At 45.4% G+C, this 16833-nt stretch overlaps 1 protein-coding gene and 1 long non-coding RNA gene across 3 annotated transcripts in view; both read right to left on the bottom strand.

The window, feature by feature from the left end:
* LOC309694573 (polymeric immunoglobulin receptor-like) overlaps nucleotides 1–16833 on the bottom strand; it is a 152572-nt gene that overhangs the window by 98416 nt on the left and 37323 nt on the right. The window lies entirely within an intron of this gene.
* On the bottom strand, nucleotides 13730–15995 carry LOC309693179. Its single transcript, XR_014272590.1, has 2 exons — nucleotides 14229–15995; nucleotides 13730–13984 (listed from the first exon to the last, which is right to left on the bottom strand). It is a non-coding gene; the product is annotated as an uncharacterized lncRNA (long non-coding RNA).

Raw genomic sequence — 16833 nt, 5'->3', positions numbered from 1 at the left:
AGCTGAGAAACCCACAAACTAATCAATCTTATTCTATTTATCTCAGTCTATCTTGTATTTCCTCATCAAATGACTGGAAAGAATATAATCCTTAAATATACCGGGTGAACCACTCCATATATTCACACAATTTAAACTGTCCATGGTTAAAAAGCAGCTGAAATGATCAACATGTGCACTGACTACACTATGAGTAAAGTCATGCGTCCACTGTCTACCTGTGTTCATATAATGAGTGAATGATTTGAGCTTTTCACTGCCTGCTGTGTTTCAGTTCAGTTAATTTTTATTTCAAACATATAGATTCATCAACATTTCATAAAATCTTTCCATACAGCTGTTTGAAAAGGAGTAGGCAGAAGTATATACTTATTCACCCCTCGGGTTTACATCCTCATCATCTAAATTTGAACAACAAAAATGTATACAATGCCTTCAACTTAGAACATAACATCACAATAAGTATTTTCTCATGTAAAATTTTCTCAACTAAAACTATGTTTAGATTTATTAATTTGCAAAGAAAATAAACATCAGTTTAACTGCTGTCTTGGGTTAATTGCATTTTCTTCATTATTATACTTATTTAAAATTTCTTTTTTGAGTTTTATTTTAAACTGGTTTATTCACTACTTACCTTTATTTCTTCTTTTGACTCATTCCAGAATTTAACTCCCACTATTGAAATAGTAATTTTCAGTGTTGTTCTTACTCTTTGTCATTTTAAATTCCACTTCCCTCTAAAATTATACCTCCCTTCTCTTTCTAAGAACAATTTACTTTTTTTTTCAATTGGGAGCTATCCTTTCATTGCCTTAAATATTATTTGCACTATTTTAAACTTCACCAGATCCTGGAATTTTATAGCTTGCGTCTTAATAAAAAGTTTGTTTGTGTGAGCCCTATACCCCTCCTGATTTATTAGTCTAATAGCCCTTTTCTGCATTATGATTATAGTCTGAATATTACTTTTATATGTATTTCCCCAAACCTCTACACAATAACTCATGTATGGTATTAGGAAAGAACAATATAACATATACAATGTTTTCCTATCCAGAAATTGTTTTACCTTCCCCAAGACAGCAATTCCCCGAGCTAACTTTCCCCTCACATAAGTGATGTGTGATCACACCAAGAAATTTTATGGTATTAACCCTTAATAATATACATTATCAACACAAATTTCAATTTTAATGTTTTTCTTATAGTTTCCAAATAACATAAATCAGTTATCAGGAGAAAAGACAGTCAAAGTACAAAAATTCAAACAAACACAGAGATTCTACTTACAGAGCAGACACAGCACAGATGTTTCCTTCATCGTCCTTCTCACTCATATGAGCTATTTTTTCATTTCTGTCACTGACACCAAGTAAAGCCCGCCCTCTTTCTCTGAGGAGGAGCTTTTCTATTGGTTCAAAAGTAGCAGTGGGAGACTCCCTTTTTTTCTTAGTATAAAATGATAAAACTACTTTAAAAATATCGGTATAAAAACACTGCAATGGTCTGTAGTCTTAAATACGCTGAATCTATAATGCCCACAGTCATCATTCTGCTCACTGAAGAGACGTTTGAAAAATCATATGTACTCTGGTGTCTGAGCTATAGCTGATACACAAATCTATTTACATTTACTGCAGGTTCCACAGTTTGTTATATATTTATATATACATTTCTCGAATAACTGCCGAATCTCGACCAGGGTGTGCATCCAGTAAGGGTCTCCAGGCTAGGTGCCCCATGCTAACCTGTGTGAGAGAAATAAGGAGATGAAGCCATACCACCTCAGACATTACCCGAATTAACAAGATCAACTTCAGGTGTTGAGGAACAAGAAGACTCTGACGAGAAGTGGGCTACTGGAACAATAAGGCACAAGCAAGCAAGGGATGAGAACAGGGCGCTATCGGAATTCTACTACCCAAGTAATCCCAGTAGAAAGGGGTTACATGAAGCGGATGTGGGACTTGTGGAATCTTTTATACCCAACATCCATGCTGTCAGCGAAACAACTGTGCTCCAACACAGGGAGCAACTGCTGCATTGAAGGCATTGAATTTGAGAGCAGATGACCTGAGAGAAAGGAACATGCCTAAGCTGGAAACATGGACCCTCCATGGATCTCAGAGCAGACCACAGCAACCTCCCAGAATAGCCTTCAGTAACCGTCACAGTGACAGAAATTGAGGAAAGCGTCTCAAGGTCCTGCGAGACTACAAGGTACAGAAGGAAAAAATGGAGATGTTTAACCAGCCGGACATAGTAGTGGTGGACGAGCAGAGGAAGATGGCTGCTGTGATAGACGTAATGATACAGAATGACAGCAACATCAGGAAGAAGGAACACAAGAAGCTGGAGAAGTACCAAGGGCTCAGAGAAGAAGATGTGGAGGAAGAAGGCAACAGTGCTAGTTGGAACCCAACTACCCAAGCTAGGCGAGTGGCGCCAGCAAATCCCGGGAACAACATCCGAGATCTCTGTCCAGAAGAGGGCAGTCCTAGGAACAGCTAAGATATTTCGCAGGACCATCAAGCACCCAGGCCTCTGGTAGAGGACCTGAGCTTGAAGGCTGAAAGACTGCCCTCGGGGGCGAGAAGGGAATATATAATTAAGCATTTTCACATTTGCAAACCTCAATTCAATTAGATTGTCACGAGCACAGGGGGGACTCAAATGCAGAATCACAAAGCACAGTTCATTTATTTAGTTTATTTATTTATTTTATTTACTATATACAGATGAAGGGAAATGGGATCTCCAGAGGTCACAAGGGCAGTGGGGGCAAAACACATATGGGTTATTCACACAAGGCTTCTCCTCCCAGGGCTTCCTCATCACACTCACCCTACACAGATTCACACTCAAGCATGCAGAATCTTGCATGGAGATAGGAGAGTAGCATTATGTCTGTGAAAGTTCTCAGTCATCCAGGTCATCGTAGTCAAAGGAGCTTGCAAAGAAAAGCGTCTGGACTTCTTTAAGTTGCTGGAAGACATTTCACCTCTCATCCGAGAAGCTCCCTCAGTTCTAAGGTCAAATAGCGGAGAGTCCCAGATTTAAACCCAGTGGGAGTGTCCCCCCAAAGAGGGACAAAGGGACCTACTGATGATCCTCTAATCACCTGAGCCAAGGTGTGAAACTGGGTGTGGGCCCCAATCAGCCAGGGTTTCGGGTGAGCTCATTGTGAAACCTGGCCCCACCCTATCACGTGATATTCTGAGGTCAGATGGCCCAGGATATGAGTGGGCGTTAAGGCGTCTGGGAAGGATCTAAAAACTGGACTGTAGATGGCAGACAGTTGGAGTCATAAACCACCGCCTCTGTTCAAAGATGGTCGCTCACAGTGGACGGAAATGGCTTCTTTCACTCCTCTTTCAAACCATCTGTCCTCTCTGTCCAAAATGTGAACATGGGCATCCTCGAAAGAAAGGATCCTCGAAAGGATAAGGGACACTCTTTCGAGGATGCCAATGTTCAAATTTCCTCAGAAGTCAATGTGCCATATGATTGCATTAGCAATAAATTTAAAAACACTCTGCATGAACAGTTACGAACTATATAGTACAACTTTATAGAATTATATTTGTTCGTTGATGTTGGCAGCTATCAGCGAATAGTTATCAGCTATTTTGAAACACACAAAAAAAATTCACTTTTTATCCATAACAGCAAATGAACTGTACAACAGAAAACACAAATGCTATTTATGGTCTCCTCACACCAATGATAAGTAGTGATGTGACGTTCTGTATCGAGATTTCGAAGCTTGTGTCGAGTAACTGAGGGGGCGTTTCCACGATGCGCGTATCGAGGCTTGCTTCATTTATGGGAGGAGCTGAAAATGATGACGTCCGAAGCCTCGCTGCCCGGCTGTACCACGTGACTGGTTCATGAAGTGGTTCGAATTTTGCCGCGAGCTATGACAGCGATATAAACCCCTCAGACTTCAATCAAAATGTAGGTGTTTGATGGAGATTTGCTCTTAGTGAGAGTTTGGAGACAGTTTGGAGGTTTATGAGAGTGAGGAGAGAAAGTCAGGAGAGAATGGAGCCAGCTAAGAAGAGGAGGATGTCCTCCCCTGTGTGGGAACATTTTAATTTTATTCCTCCCAACAAGGTATGTAAATTTCTACAGATGTATTTTCATAATACTGATGGTGCAATACAATTTATGTTAAGCTGTCTGTACTTTTGTACAAGGTGAAGTGTACAAAAGGCCCCGTAGTTATGGTTTTATTCTGTTCAGTTGTTAGTTCACCTGTAGTTTTTTAGAGTGGCCAGTAGAGGTCACGCCACCACTTTGTATGAGAGACTATGTCCAGGGAGAGAGTGGGCAAAGCACCTGAGCCTTTCTGCTCCAGATTACCGGCAGAGAATTGGTTATTCCGTGAGAAGTGTGCGTTAATGAGCAATGTAAGTTAGTGATGTGTGGGGATGTGATAATAAGATGTGTTTGGGACTGTAATCAAGGTTAGGGGGGAAATGACTATGTTTCTGTCTGTGCCGCTAGCGGGTGCTAAGCTAAGCTAAGCTAACTCTCCTGCCGTGTGGTTGGGTATAGCTGTGTACCGGGTTAGCTCTCTCAGTGGGTCTATGCCTGAGTCGTGGGTATTATATGGCCTATGGTATTAAAGGGGATGTTAGTTTATTTCCCGCCTGTGTTTATGTTGATGTACTCTGGAGATATTGTTGTGAACACTTTAGCAATGTAGCATTTTCTTTCTGTTCCTTTCAGAGACCACACACACACATCCATGCCCACGTACCTAAACCTGTATGCAATACCTGCTCCTCTGACAACCTCTGTTACCTTCAACTATGTGAAGTCAATACAAGAGTCTGCACTATCCTCGGTGTCTTCATTGTCTCCCTTCTGAACATTCATCCGGGCCTTGAGCAGTGTTCTGGCCGACACTCCGGGGAGTGGTAGCTGCAAACCTGAACTAGCACCTTACAGTCCTTCCAGTACAAGCTATCTATCCAACATTAATGGTCCTTCGAGCCGGATGTAAGCTGCTTCTACCCTAACAAGATGGATGATATTCAGAACTTCTCAGCTCTTGGTGCGCGCCCACGGCGTAATGTACGGCGTCCCCTCCGCTATGAAGCTTATGAGACTGACTTCCCCGGGCTTGGTGCAGGTTACCAGGAGGAAAGTGAGACAGGAGGCAACACCCGTTCTACCCACCATCCTCCGTCTGACCCCTCTGATGACCGCTCACACGGTCATGTCACACCACTGAGAGCAGAGTTAGAAGATATACAACGTGAAAGGTTCCTGTTCCAGCAGTCGCATGACCAGATGAAAGCTGGGCTGGCTAATGTCCAGGCCCTTCATGCTAGTTTGCTGCAGTTGTTGGACCGTGTAGAGACTCTGCAGCTCAGTCCACTGCCCAGAGCCTCTTCTGTTCATCTCCCGCCACCCCCCGCTGAAGAGGAAGAGGACTGGCCTCCACCACCTCCTCCTGTTGTGTTCAAGGAGGAGTCTGTCTCCAGCCAGGGTCCAGTTGCGGACCGCATCGATACGATGATGAAAGAGCTCCAGGATCTGAAGAGGGAGTCTATGGCTGCACAGGAGAGTCAGATCATCCCCCCACATTAATCTAGGCCAGGGTTCACTTCTCCTGAGCCAAGGATCGTCTACCCTCCAGCGCCGCCTCAGAGAGTACACCCCCCTCCACTGCAACCACTGCCAGCCTCACCTCTGTCCTCATCTACTCCTTTCTTGGCTTACAGGGGGCCTCGTCCAAGCATTCCCAAGCTCACACGCCATGATCCTGGGGAATTTGCTCGTCTAAAGATGGCGCTAGAGAACTTATTGCCCCTGGAGAGTTCAGAGCTCTTCAGGTACCAGGTCTTGTTAGATCACCTACACCTGAAGGAAGCAAAGTTGATAGCAGACGCTTACCTCTATTCTGCCACGCCCTTCAGTGACACTATGAACGCTCTTAACGACAGGCTTGGGCAGCCCCACCAGCTTGCCCTGAGAAGAATTGCTGTTGTCATGGACTCACCTGACATCCACCGGGGGGATGCAGCCGCATTCGAGCGATTCTCTCTCCACATCCAGTCGCTCGTGGGCATGCTGAAGACTTTAGGCCCTGATGGGGAGGTCGAACTAAAGTGTGGCTCCCATGTGGCTCGACTCCTTAGTAAGCTTCCTTCAGAGCAAAGGGCTGATTTCCGTCGGTGCATGTACAACCATTCTGGTCAGGCTTACACCCTGGACGACCTGGCTACCTGGTTAAAGTACGAATCCTGGTGTCAGGACTATGACGGCCTGCCCACCCCAGCGATCACCAGAGAGAAGCCTGATGTCAGACCAAGCAGACGCTCTGTTGCGCTCCTTCACATTGCAGAGAGCTCACCCAGGTCACTAGGTACCACTCCAAACACAGCTAGGCAGCCACCCTACTGCGCCTTTTGCGATAACCGGGCCCATCACCTGAGTCAGTGTCAGGAGGTCGTCAAACTGAGTCGCGAACAGCTCACAGACTGGATAAAGATCAACAAGAGGTGCTGCCGTTGCGCTCGCTCCCATCAGGCAGCACAGTGTACCCTCAAGAAACCCTGCAGCCGGTGTCAGGGTCGTCATCTGCAGGTCCTTCACTATGTGAATTCTAAGCCCTTAAAGGCACATGGCCTAGTGTCTGCTCCCCCACGAGAAGGTGAGAATCCTACGGGCGTCCTGTACCTCGATCGTCCTACAGAGAGCGGCCAAGTCCTGTTAAAGGTTGTCCCAGTCATCCTTCACCATAATGGCAAGACTTTGAGCACTCACGCAGTTTTGGATGATGGGTCAGAGAGGACTATGCTGCTACCCACCTTCGCTGCTGGAAGCGGCTATTACGCAGTTGCATGGGGCGGCCAAAGGCGGTGGAACTTCATTGGCTTATGACTATGTTCGAGCAGAGATGGATGTCCTGAGAGAAGCTCAACAGGAGAGCTTCCCTGAGGAGTATCGACTCCTTAAGCAGGGGAAATCCATCAGTCGCAGCAGTCGTCTCCTTGCACTATCCCCTGAGTTCGACCACGAGAATGAGGTCATCCGTGTAGGTGGACGTCTTCGCCGCTCTGAAGATCTCGCCTTTACCAGCTCCCATCCTTTAGTTTTGGATCCGACACATCCAGTCACCCGCCTGTTCATCCAGGACGTCGACAGTCGCCTGTGCCATCCAGGGCCAGAGAGGGTCTTCGCGGAGATTCGGCGCACTCATTGGATCCTGAGAGGCCGGGAAGCAGTTAGGCTTTTTCAAAGGACCTGTCTTGAGTGCCGCAGATGGAGAGCCCGACCGACTGTTCCCAAGATGGCGGACCTGCCAGTTGCGCGCCTCCGCCTTTACAAACCTGCCTTTTATTCGACAGGCGTGGACTGTTTTGGACCCTTTGAGGTCAAAATCGGGCGCCGTGTGGAAAAGAGGTGGGGCATCATCTTTAAGTGCCTAACTATCAGAGCGGTCCACCTTGATGTCCTAACCTCCATCGATACAGATGCCTTCCTAATGGCACTTCGACGTTTCATTGCCAGGAGAGGAACTCCAGCTGAGCTGTACTCGGACCAAGGGACCAACTTCCGTGGGGGAGAAAGGGAACTCCAAGCAGCTTTTGCAGCCATGACCTCTGACCTGCAGAAGCTCCTGGCTCCCCATAAGATCGTCTTCCACTTCAAAACTCTGGAGGGATCTATGCTAACGTAGAACCCAGTCAGGACACCTGCTACTGCTGTTTGCTCTTTTTTTTTTAATGGGCGATCGTTTTCAGGCTTCAAGTAGCACGATTATACCAACATTTCACATTCTAGACATTGTTTTAGGTGTATTTGACCAAAAGTTTGACTGAAAATTCACATTCAAGCTTTTTTTTCAAGGCTGTGGTATTTGCCCACAAACAATACCTTTCAGCTAGCTAAAACAGAATATTATGCTATCAGCGAGCAACATGGCTAATGCCTTTCACACAGCTTTGTCTCAACTCCAAAGAGCCACAGAAGTAAAAGCTAATAATAATAATTGAAACAATCTTTGAAAAAATGACTTACCAAGCATGGCAAACAACTCAAATATGTAGAGCAAAATGTTCTGAAACGGCTTCACTTCAGCTTCGATTGGAGCCTATGGTGCTGGGGGCGGAGTCTGTGAATTTACTCTGTTGGTGTCATAGCCCCTGTAGGAGTTCAGAGTTAAGAGGTCAAGAGTTAATGTTTCCATTGTAACACCTCCAATTTGACATAGAAACACTCATTTTTAACACTCGATTTTAACTACTATCATTTTACACCTCAGAGTTACATTAAAAGAATGTGACTCTGCTTAGAGTAAAATTAACTCTACTTTTGCAAGAAGACTATTAACACCAAAACATTTAACACTTTTGAATTTGCTGTGTTCCCCTTGGTATTTTTGCACATCTCACAATGCTAGCATGTTCTATTAAAATTCATTAAGAATATAACGTGCCTTTTGTTTACACCATCCCATTTGTATTTTAATGGGGCAGAATATAAATTCTCAACAATTCTCTAAAGCACCACAAGATGGCGATACAACACAAGGACTGAAATCATCCCAGCTCAGGCAGGTCAGCAATCACATGTACTACAGATCTAATTAACCTCTGCACACCAGAAATAGGGTTTTACAATGCGTCCACTTTTTTTTTTACACAGTCACACTATGTAATGTTTCAAAACGCATTAGATTTTTAAGGAAACAAACAAACCCCAAACACAAATAACAAATATCAAATAATGAGCCAATTTTAGTTGTAATTACTAATTAACACGTTAACTAGATTGTCAAATTAAAGATTCACTTAGTTGACAAATGTGCTCTGCTTATTAGAATCTTCCTTCAAGGAGCTCTTTTTACTTTGTTCCTTTGAGTAGATTACAGAGCCTTTACTTTCTCAATTTTACTCGGGTAATAAACTTGCTTGAGTAGGCTACTTTGACTGAAAAGTTTTTAATTCAATTCAATTCAATTTTATTTATATAGGGCCAAATCACAACAGCCGCCTCAAGGCACTTTATATTGTAAGGTAGACCCTACAATAAAACATACAGAGAAGACCCAACAATCATATGACCCCCTATGAGCAAGCACTTTGGGGCGACAGTGGGAAGGAAAAACTCCCTTTTAACAGGAAGAAACCTACGGCAGAACCAGGCTCAGGGAGGGGCGGCCATCTGCTGCGACTGGTTGGGGTGAGAGAAGGAAGACAGGATAAAGACATGCTGTGGAAGAGAGACAGAGATTAATAACAGATATGATTCAATGCAGAGAGGTCTGTTAACACATAGTGAGTGAGAAAGGTGACTGGAAAGGAAAAACTCAATGCATCATGGGAATCCCAGGCAGCCTACGTCTATTGCAGCATAACTAAGGGAGGATTCAGGGTCACCTGGTCCAGACCTAACTATATGCTTTAGCAAAAAGGAAAGTTTTAAGCATAATCTTAAAAGTAGAGATAGTGTCTGTCTCCCGAATCCAAACTGGAAGCTGTTTCCACAGAAGAGGGGCCTGAAAACTGAAGACTCTCCCTCCCATTCTACTTTTAAATACTCTAGGAACAACAAGTAGGCCTGCAGAGCGAGAGCGAAGTGCTCTAATAGGGTGATATGGTACTACAAGGTCATTAAGATAAGATGGGGCCTGATTATTTAAGACCTTGTATGTGAGGAGCAGGATTTTGAATTCAATTCTGGATTTAACAGGAAGCCAATGAAGGGAAGCCAAAACAGGAGAAATCTGCTCTCTTTCTAGTCCCTGTCAGTACTCTTGCTGCAGCATTTTGGATTAGCTGAAGGCTTTTCAGTGAGTTTTTGAACATCCTGATAATAATGAATTACAGTAGTCCAGCCTGGAAGTAATAAATGCATTAACTAGTTTTTCAGCGTCACTCTGAGACAGGATATTTCTACTTTTAGAGATGTTGCGCAAATGGAAGAAAGCAGTCTTACATATTTGTTTAATATGTGCATTGAAGGACATGTCCTGGTCAAAAATGACTCCAAGGTTCCTCACAGCATTACTGGAGGCCAAGGTAATGCCATTCAGAGTAAGAATCTGGTTAGATACCATATTTCTAGGCTTTTCAGGGCCGAGTACAATAACCTCAGTTTTATCTGAATCAAGAAGCAGAAAGTTAGCGGCCATCCAGGTCTTTATGTCTTTAAGACATTCCTGCAGTTTAACTAATTGGTGTGTGTTATCTGGCTTCATGGACAGATAGAGCTGGGTGTCGTCTGCATAGCAGTGAAAATGTATGCTGTGTCTTCTAATGATGCTGCCTAAGGGAAGCATGTATAATGTAAACAGAATTGGTCCTAGCACTGAACCCTGTGGAACTCCATAATTAACCTCAGTGTGTGAAGAGGACTCTCCATTTACATGCACAAATTGGAGTCTATTAGATAGATATGATACAAACCACTGCAGTGCAGTACCTGTAATACCTACAGCATGTTCTAATCGCTCTAATAGGATATTATGGTCGACAGTATCGAATGCTGCACTGAGGTCTAGCAGGACAAGCACAGAGATGAGTCCACTGTCAGAGGCCATAAGAAGATCATTTGTAACCTTCACTAAAGCTGTTTCTGTGCTGTGCTGAGCTCTGAAACCTGACTGAAACTCTTCAAATAAACCATTCCTCTGCAGATGATCTGTTAGCTGTTTGACAACTACTCTTTCAAGGATGTTTGATATAAAGGAAGGTTGGAGATTGGCCTATAATTAGCTAAGACTGCTGGGTCTAGAGATGGCTTTTTGAGTAAAGGTTTAACTACAGCCAGCTTGAAGGCCTGTGGTACATAGCCGATTATTAGAGATAGGTTGATCATATTTAAGATCGAAGAATTAATTAATGGCAGGACTTCTTTGAGCAGTTTTGTAGGAATGGGGTCTAAAAGACACGTTGATGGTTTGGAGGAAGTAATTATTGAAGTTAACTCAGAAAGATCAATTGGAGAAAAAGAGTCTAACTTAACATCAATGGTACTAAGAATAGCTGTAGATAATATTACATCTGTGGGATGATTACTGGTAATTTTTTCTCTAATGATAAAAATTTTATTTGTGAAGAAGTTCATGAAGTCATTACTAGTTAACGTTAAAGGGATGGTTGGCTCAAAAGAGCTCTGACTTTTTGTCAGCCTGGCTACAGTGCTGAAGAGAAACCTGGGGTTGTTCTTATTTTCTTCAAACAGTGATAAATAGTAAGATGTTCTGGCTTTGCGGAGGGTTTCTTATAAAGCAGCAAACTATTTCTCCAGGCTAAATGATGATCCTCTAAATTTGTGACACGCCATTTCCTCTCCAGATTACGAGTCATCTGCTTTAGGGTACGTGTTTGAGAATTATACCACGGAGTCAGGTACTTCTGATTAGAGACCTTAGTTTTCACTGGAGCTACAGTATCCAGAGTCGTACGTAGTGAGGAGGTGAAATTATTAACAAGATGATCGACCTCTGTTGGAGTAGCGTTCAGATAGCTGCTCTGCTCTGTGTTGGTACAGGGCATTGAAGATGATAACAGTGGGTGGATTATATTCTTAAACTTAGTTACAGCATTTTCAGAAAGACATCTACTGTGATAAAGTCTACTCTCCACCACTGTGTAATCAATTATTGTAAATATAAATATTATCAGGAAATGATCAGACAGGAGAGGGTTTTCAGGAAACACTGTTAAATGTTCAGTTTCTATGCCATATGTTAAAACAAGATCTAGAGTGTGATTAAAGTGGTGGGTGGGTTCTTTTACATTTTGAGAGAAGCCAATTGAGTCTAATAACAGATTAAATCCCATGTTGAGGCTGTCATTTTTAGCATCTACATGGATGTTAAAATCACCCACAATAATTATTTTATCTGAGCTCAGAACTAAATTAGATATAAAGTCTGAGAAATCAGACAGAAACTCTGTGTAAGGCCCAGGTGGACGATAGATGATAACAAGTAAGACTGGTTTCTGAGTTTCACAGCTGGGGTGGACAATGTTAAGCATCAGGCTTTCAAATGAATTAAAAGTCTGTCTTGGTCTTTCATTAATTAATAGGCTGGTGTGAAAAATTGCTGCCACACTGCCCCCTCGGCCTGTGCTTCGAGATTTCTGGTAGTTAGAATGACTCGGGGGTGTTGATTCATTTAAACTAACATAATCATCCTGCTGCAACCAGGTTTCTGTAAGGCAGAGTAAATCGATTTGTTGATCAATTATTAAGTCATGTACTAACAGAGACTTGGAGGAGAGAGACCTAATATTTAATAATCCACATTTCACTGTTTTACTGTTTGGTTCAGATGTGGATACTGTATTGTTCTTTATTTGTAATTGTTTATGTTTAAGTTGTTTGTTGCTGGTTTTTAGTTTGTTTTTTGTCTGTTTGGGAGCTGACACAGTCTCTATGGAGATGGGTTTTTGGGGGGGTAGCAGGAGGAGAGAAGCTGCAGAGAGGCGTGTAAGACTGCAGCTCTGCTTCCTGGTCCCAACTCTGGATAGTCATATTTTGGGGGGTTTAATAAATTTGTCCATATTTCTAGAAACATGGTCACACTTTCAAGGATGCCAATGTTCACGTTTTGGACAGAGAGGACAGATGGTTTGAAAGTAAAGTAGTAGAAACAGCATATCTAACAATGTCTGTGAAGGTTCTCAGTCATCCAGGTCATCGCAGTCAAAGGAGCTTGCAAAGAAAAGCATCTGGACTTCTTTAAGTTACTTGAAGACGTTTCACCTCTCATCCGAGAAGCTTCTTCAGTTCTAAGGTCAAATGGTGGAGAGTCCCAGATATAAACCTAGTGGGAGGGACCCCCCACAGAGGGACAAAAGGACCCCCTGATGATCCTCTAATCGCCTGAGCCAAGGTGTGAAACTGGGTGTGGGCCCCAATCAGCCAGAGTTTCGGGTGGGTTCATTGTGAAACCTGGCCCCACCTTATCATGCATCCTGAGATCAGATGGCCCAGGATGTGAGTGGGCGTTAAGGTGTCTGGGAAGGGATCTCAAAACTGGATTATAGATGGCAGAGAGTTGGTGTCGTAAACCCCCGCCTCTGTTCAAAGATGGTCGCTCACAGTGGACATAGATGGCTTCTTTCACTCCTCATTCAAACCATCTGTCCTCTCTGTCCAAAATGTGAACATTGGCATCCTCGAAAGAGTGTACTTTATCCTTAAGATGCAGATGGACTGCTGAGTCTTGTCCTGTGGAGTCTACTGCATGCTATATTATCATGGCATTTGATGGCTCACCTGGTCTTGCTCCACAATCGGTGTTCCCCTTATTCTCATGCAAAGCTCTGTAGTGCCTAAGCATGGATGAGGTGTTGTTGTTATATCCCAGCTCCCTGGCACATAGCAAACACTTCACCTTGTACAAAAGTACAGACAGCTTAACATAAATTGTATTGCACCATCAGTATTATGAAAATACATTGTAGAAATTTACATACCTTGTTGGGAGGAATAAGATCAAAATGTTCCCACACAGGGGAGGACATCCTCCTCTTCTTAGCTGGCTCCATTCTCTCCTGACTTCTCTCTCCTCACTCTCATAAACCTCCAAACTCTCTCCAAAGTCTCACTAACCGCAACTCTCCATCAAACACCCACATTTTGATTGAAGTCTGAGGGGTTTATATCGCTGTCATAGTTCGCGGCAAAGTTTGAACCACTTCATGAACCAGTCACGTGGTACAGCCGGGAAGCGAGGCTTCCGACGTCATCATTTTCTTTTTTTTTTTTTTTTTTTTTCCTTTTTTTTTAATCTAAATGACATCAGAAACAGTAGTATGCGACATTACGTGATGGCAGAGCTTCAGTTCATCCTTTGTCATTTTTTTTTTTTTTTTTTTTTAATAAATAGGACAGGGGGAATGAATGAGAGAAAGAGGGGGAGAGAAAGAAAGAAAACCAAAGGGGAGAAGAGACGGTGAGAAGGGGGGAAGAGAGAGAAAAAAAAAAAAAAGAACTCCTGGGTCACCTGTATGGAGAAAAAAAAAAACAAACAAAAAAAAACAAACAGAGGAGACAGCAAACAACAAAGAGCAACATAATAATAGAGAAAACAAAGCACCATCACAATAAACTAGCTAGCCATAGATATCAATATTTACTAAATAATAAACGATATTGTGCAGCACGCAAGATAGACAGCGCACAGTGTGCTTTGAGGTAGCAGCCAAGAAAGCTTTAGTCCGCGTCTGTGAATACCCATGTGTGCATACCTGTGTGGATCAGCATGCTTGCATTCCAAAGGTTTCTCCATGTAATGATCTGCTAGGGAGTGTGGGGGGGCCACAGCCCCGTCCTCCAGGGTGTGAAGCGGGTATGGAGGAGATCAAAACTCCAGACATCCAGAGGCCCCCAGAACACAAGAGACCATGGAAGACCAACAGAGGGGCAGCCGCGCCACTGTTCCAGTAAGAGCTGAGGAGAGTCCCAGATGAGGGCTCGCCCAGCAGCCGCGGAGCAGAAGTCAGGGGGAGTTGCAGTGACGCGCCCGTGAGCTCCGCCGGCCCCCAGCTGCGCCTGAGTGACCGAGCCCCAGGCCGAGAGGCCGGGGGCACCCCACCTCCAAAGGGGCCCGAGCGAGCCCCAGGCCCCAGGCCCCGACAAGCGGCCGCCAAGGAGTGAGCCGGTGTGTACCCGGACGCCCACCCCCAGACAAAAAGAACCACCAACACACCGACACCTGAGGGAGTCCGCCACCGGCAGGGGAAGTGGTGGTGGGTGGAGATAGGCCTCCAAACCTTGGAGGGCCTGAGGTGTCCCCAGAGAGGTGGCGTCTGATACCCAACCTGACATATAGACACAGACATACAGGCACACACAGACACAAACATCCATTCCCACCCTCATGCTCTCATATGCACTCACTCCACACTCAACCAATGTGGAGACAGACATAAAGAGACGCTGTACACACAATCACACTCCCCAAGCGTACTCTACAAACCGGGTCTAGGTACCCTTGCCCCTGGAGGAGGGAATTGCACCCAGACCCAGGTGGTGTTACCCTTTTCCCTGTGGTGGGGAGAGGCAGACCACCCCGACTCCGCAGCAGCAGGGAGGCCCCACACCCCAGACCGCAGTCGGACGGCCAACTCCTCCTACTAGCCCTCCCGCTCCAGCAGGCCGCAGAGAATGGGGGTGGGAGAAGACTCCAAACCTCCCTCCACCCGCTCATTGTAGTGTTGATGCATATGTGTTCTAAGGTGCAATTAAAACCCAGGAGGGCATGGAGCTACCTGCCATGGAGCAGCAGGTAAGCGCATAGTCCCTCCTGCTAGCCCTCAATGACTAAGTGTATTTAAAATTGAGAGGTGGGCAACGACGTCAGGGGTGAGGTATACACCCTGATGGTAAATTGGACTCCGTGATTGTGCCCACCCCCAAGATCCTATATGTATGTGTAATGAGAGTGTGAATAATGTGAATGTCTAAGTTGTGGGATAAAATTGAGGCAGAGGCAGCCAGAAGGGGACAGGGGGGGGGGTAGCCTCCTCTGCACCCTGGTGACATACCCCCACTCCAAGGCCCTGCATGTGTGGGTGGTTGTGGAGGAGCGGGAAGAGGGAGGCAGCTGGAGATGGGGAGGGAAGGAAGGGAGGGGCAGGTAACCCCTCCCTGGGGCCAGCTCCCCCGCTGACCCCAGTAGGCACTCCCACCCTCCGCGACCCGCCAGGGAAGGGGGACCCAGGCCCATCAGACCGGGGCCCAGTGCAGTAGCGCCCTCCGGCTCCACAGAGCCCTGGACAGTCCACCCAACCCCACCACAGAGAAAACTGCACCCACCCCACCATCCACACATCTTCCAGACTACATAAGACGGTAAACGCCCAGGCTGAGATCTTCTTCCACCTCTCCTGTATCTCCCCCTCCCGCAGAGAGTTCCTGAAGAGAAGAAAGCTCCTGCAAGATGTGACCATCCCCCCCACCAGATGAAGAGCCCCCCAGGCGGCTCGACGCACCGGCGGCACCCTGCTCCAGGGCAGGGCCCCCATGCACCCACCCGCCCACAACCCCGGCAACACACCAACCAGGACCCAAGCCCCCGAGGCCCGGCCCGGGCCCCAGCCCAGAGACGGAGCGCCCCCAGAACCTCACGCCCATCCCGGACCCACCCAGGGGCAGTCAGGTTGCCAGGTCAGTAACCCACGTCCGTCAGCACAGACCCTCCCCTAGCCCCGCTGCACGCAGCCGCGAGGAAACAGTCACCTGAGAGCCAACAGAGCCCCCAACCAGACGTGACCGCTACCCCGGTTTGAGCCCCCCAAGGAAGATGCCTCCGGGGAACCCCCCGACGCCCTAAGCCTGTCCCTACCCCCTCACCAATCACAACAGTGAAGGCGGGACCAAACTATGACCCCCCACCCCCACTAGGTGATGGAGCTGATAAAAGGGGCCCAGAGCAATTGATCTAATGTGGTGGCAGAGGCTGTGTCAAGACTAATGTAATCTAATAGATAATTTCTATATTGGTTAGAATTAAGATTATTTTTATTTTTCCAGTTCATGAGGACTGTTTTCTTGGCTATGCATAGGGCAGTGAAGATCATATGGGCTATATTCTTTTCTGAAGTGACATTATCTAAGCTGCCCAGTAGACACACTAAGGGGGAAGTTGGAATGTTACATTTCAGACACTTTGATAAGTCTTCACATATCTCGCGCCAAAACTTTTGCACTGGTGGACAGAACCAAAGAGCGTGGATGTAATTGTCTGGTGTATTGCCTTGACAGTGTGAGCAGTTGTTGGAAGATGTAAAGCCCATCTTGAACATCCGATGACCTGTATAGTGCACTCTATGAAGTATTTTGTATTGTATT

Source organism: Aulonocara stuartgranti (genome assembly GCF_965226115.1).
Source record: "Aulonocara stuartgranti genome assembly, chromosome: 3".
In the NCBI taxonomy this organism is placed as follows: domain Eukaryota; kingdom Metazoa; phylum Chordata; class Actinopteri; order Cichliformes; family Cichlidae; genus Aulonocara; species Aulonocara stuartgranti.
This window is presented reverse-complemented; position numbering and strand designations above follow the sequence as displayed.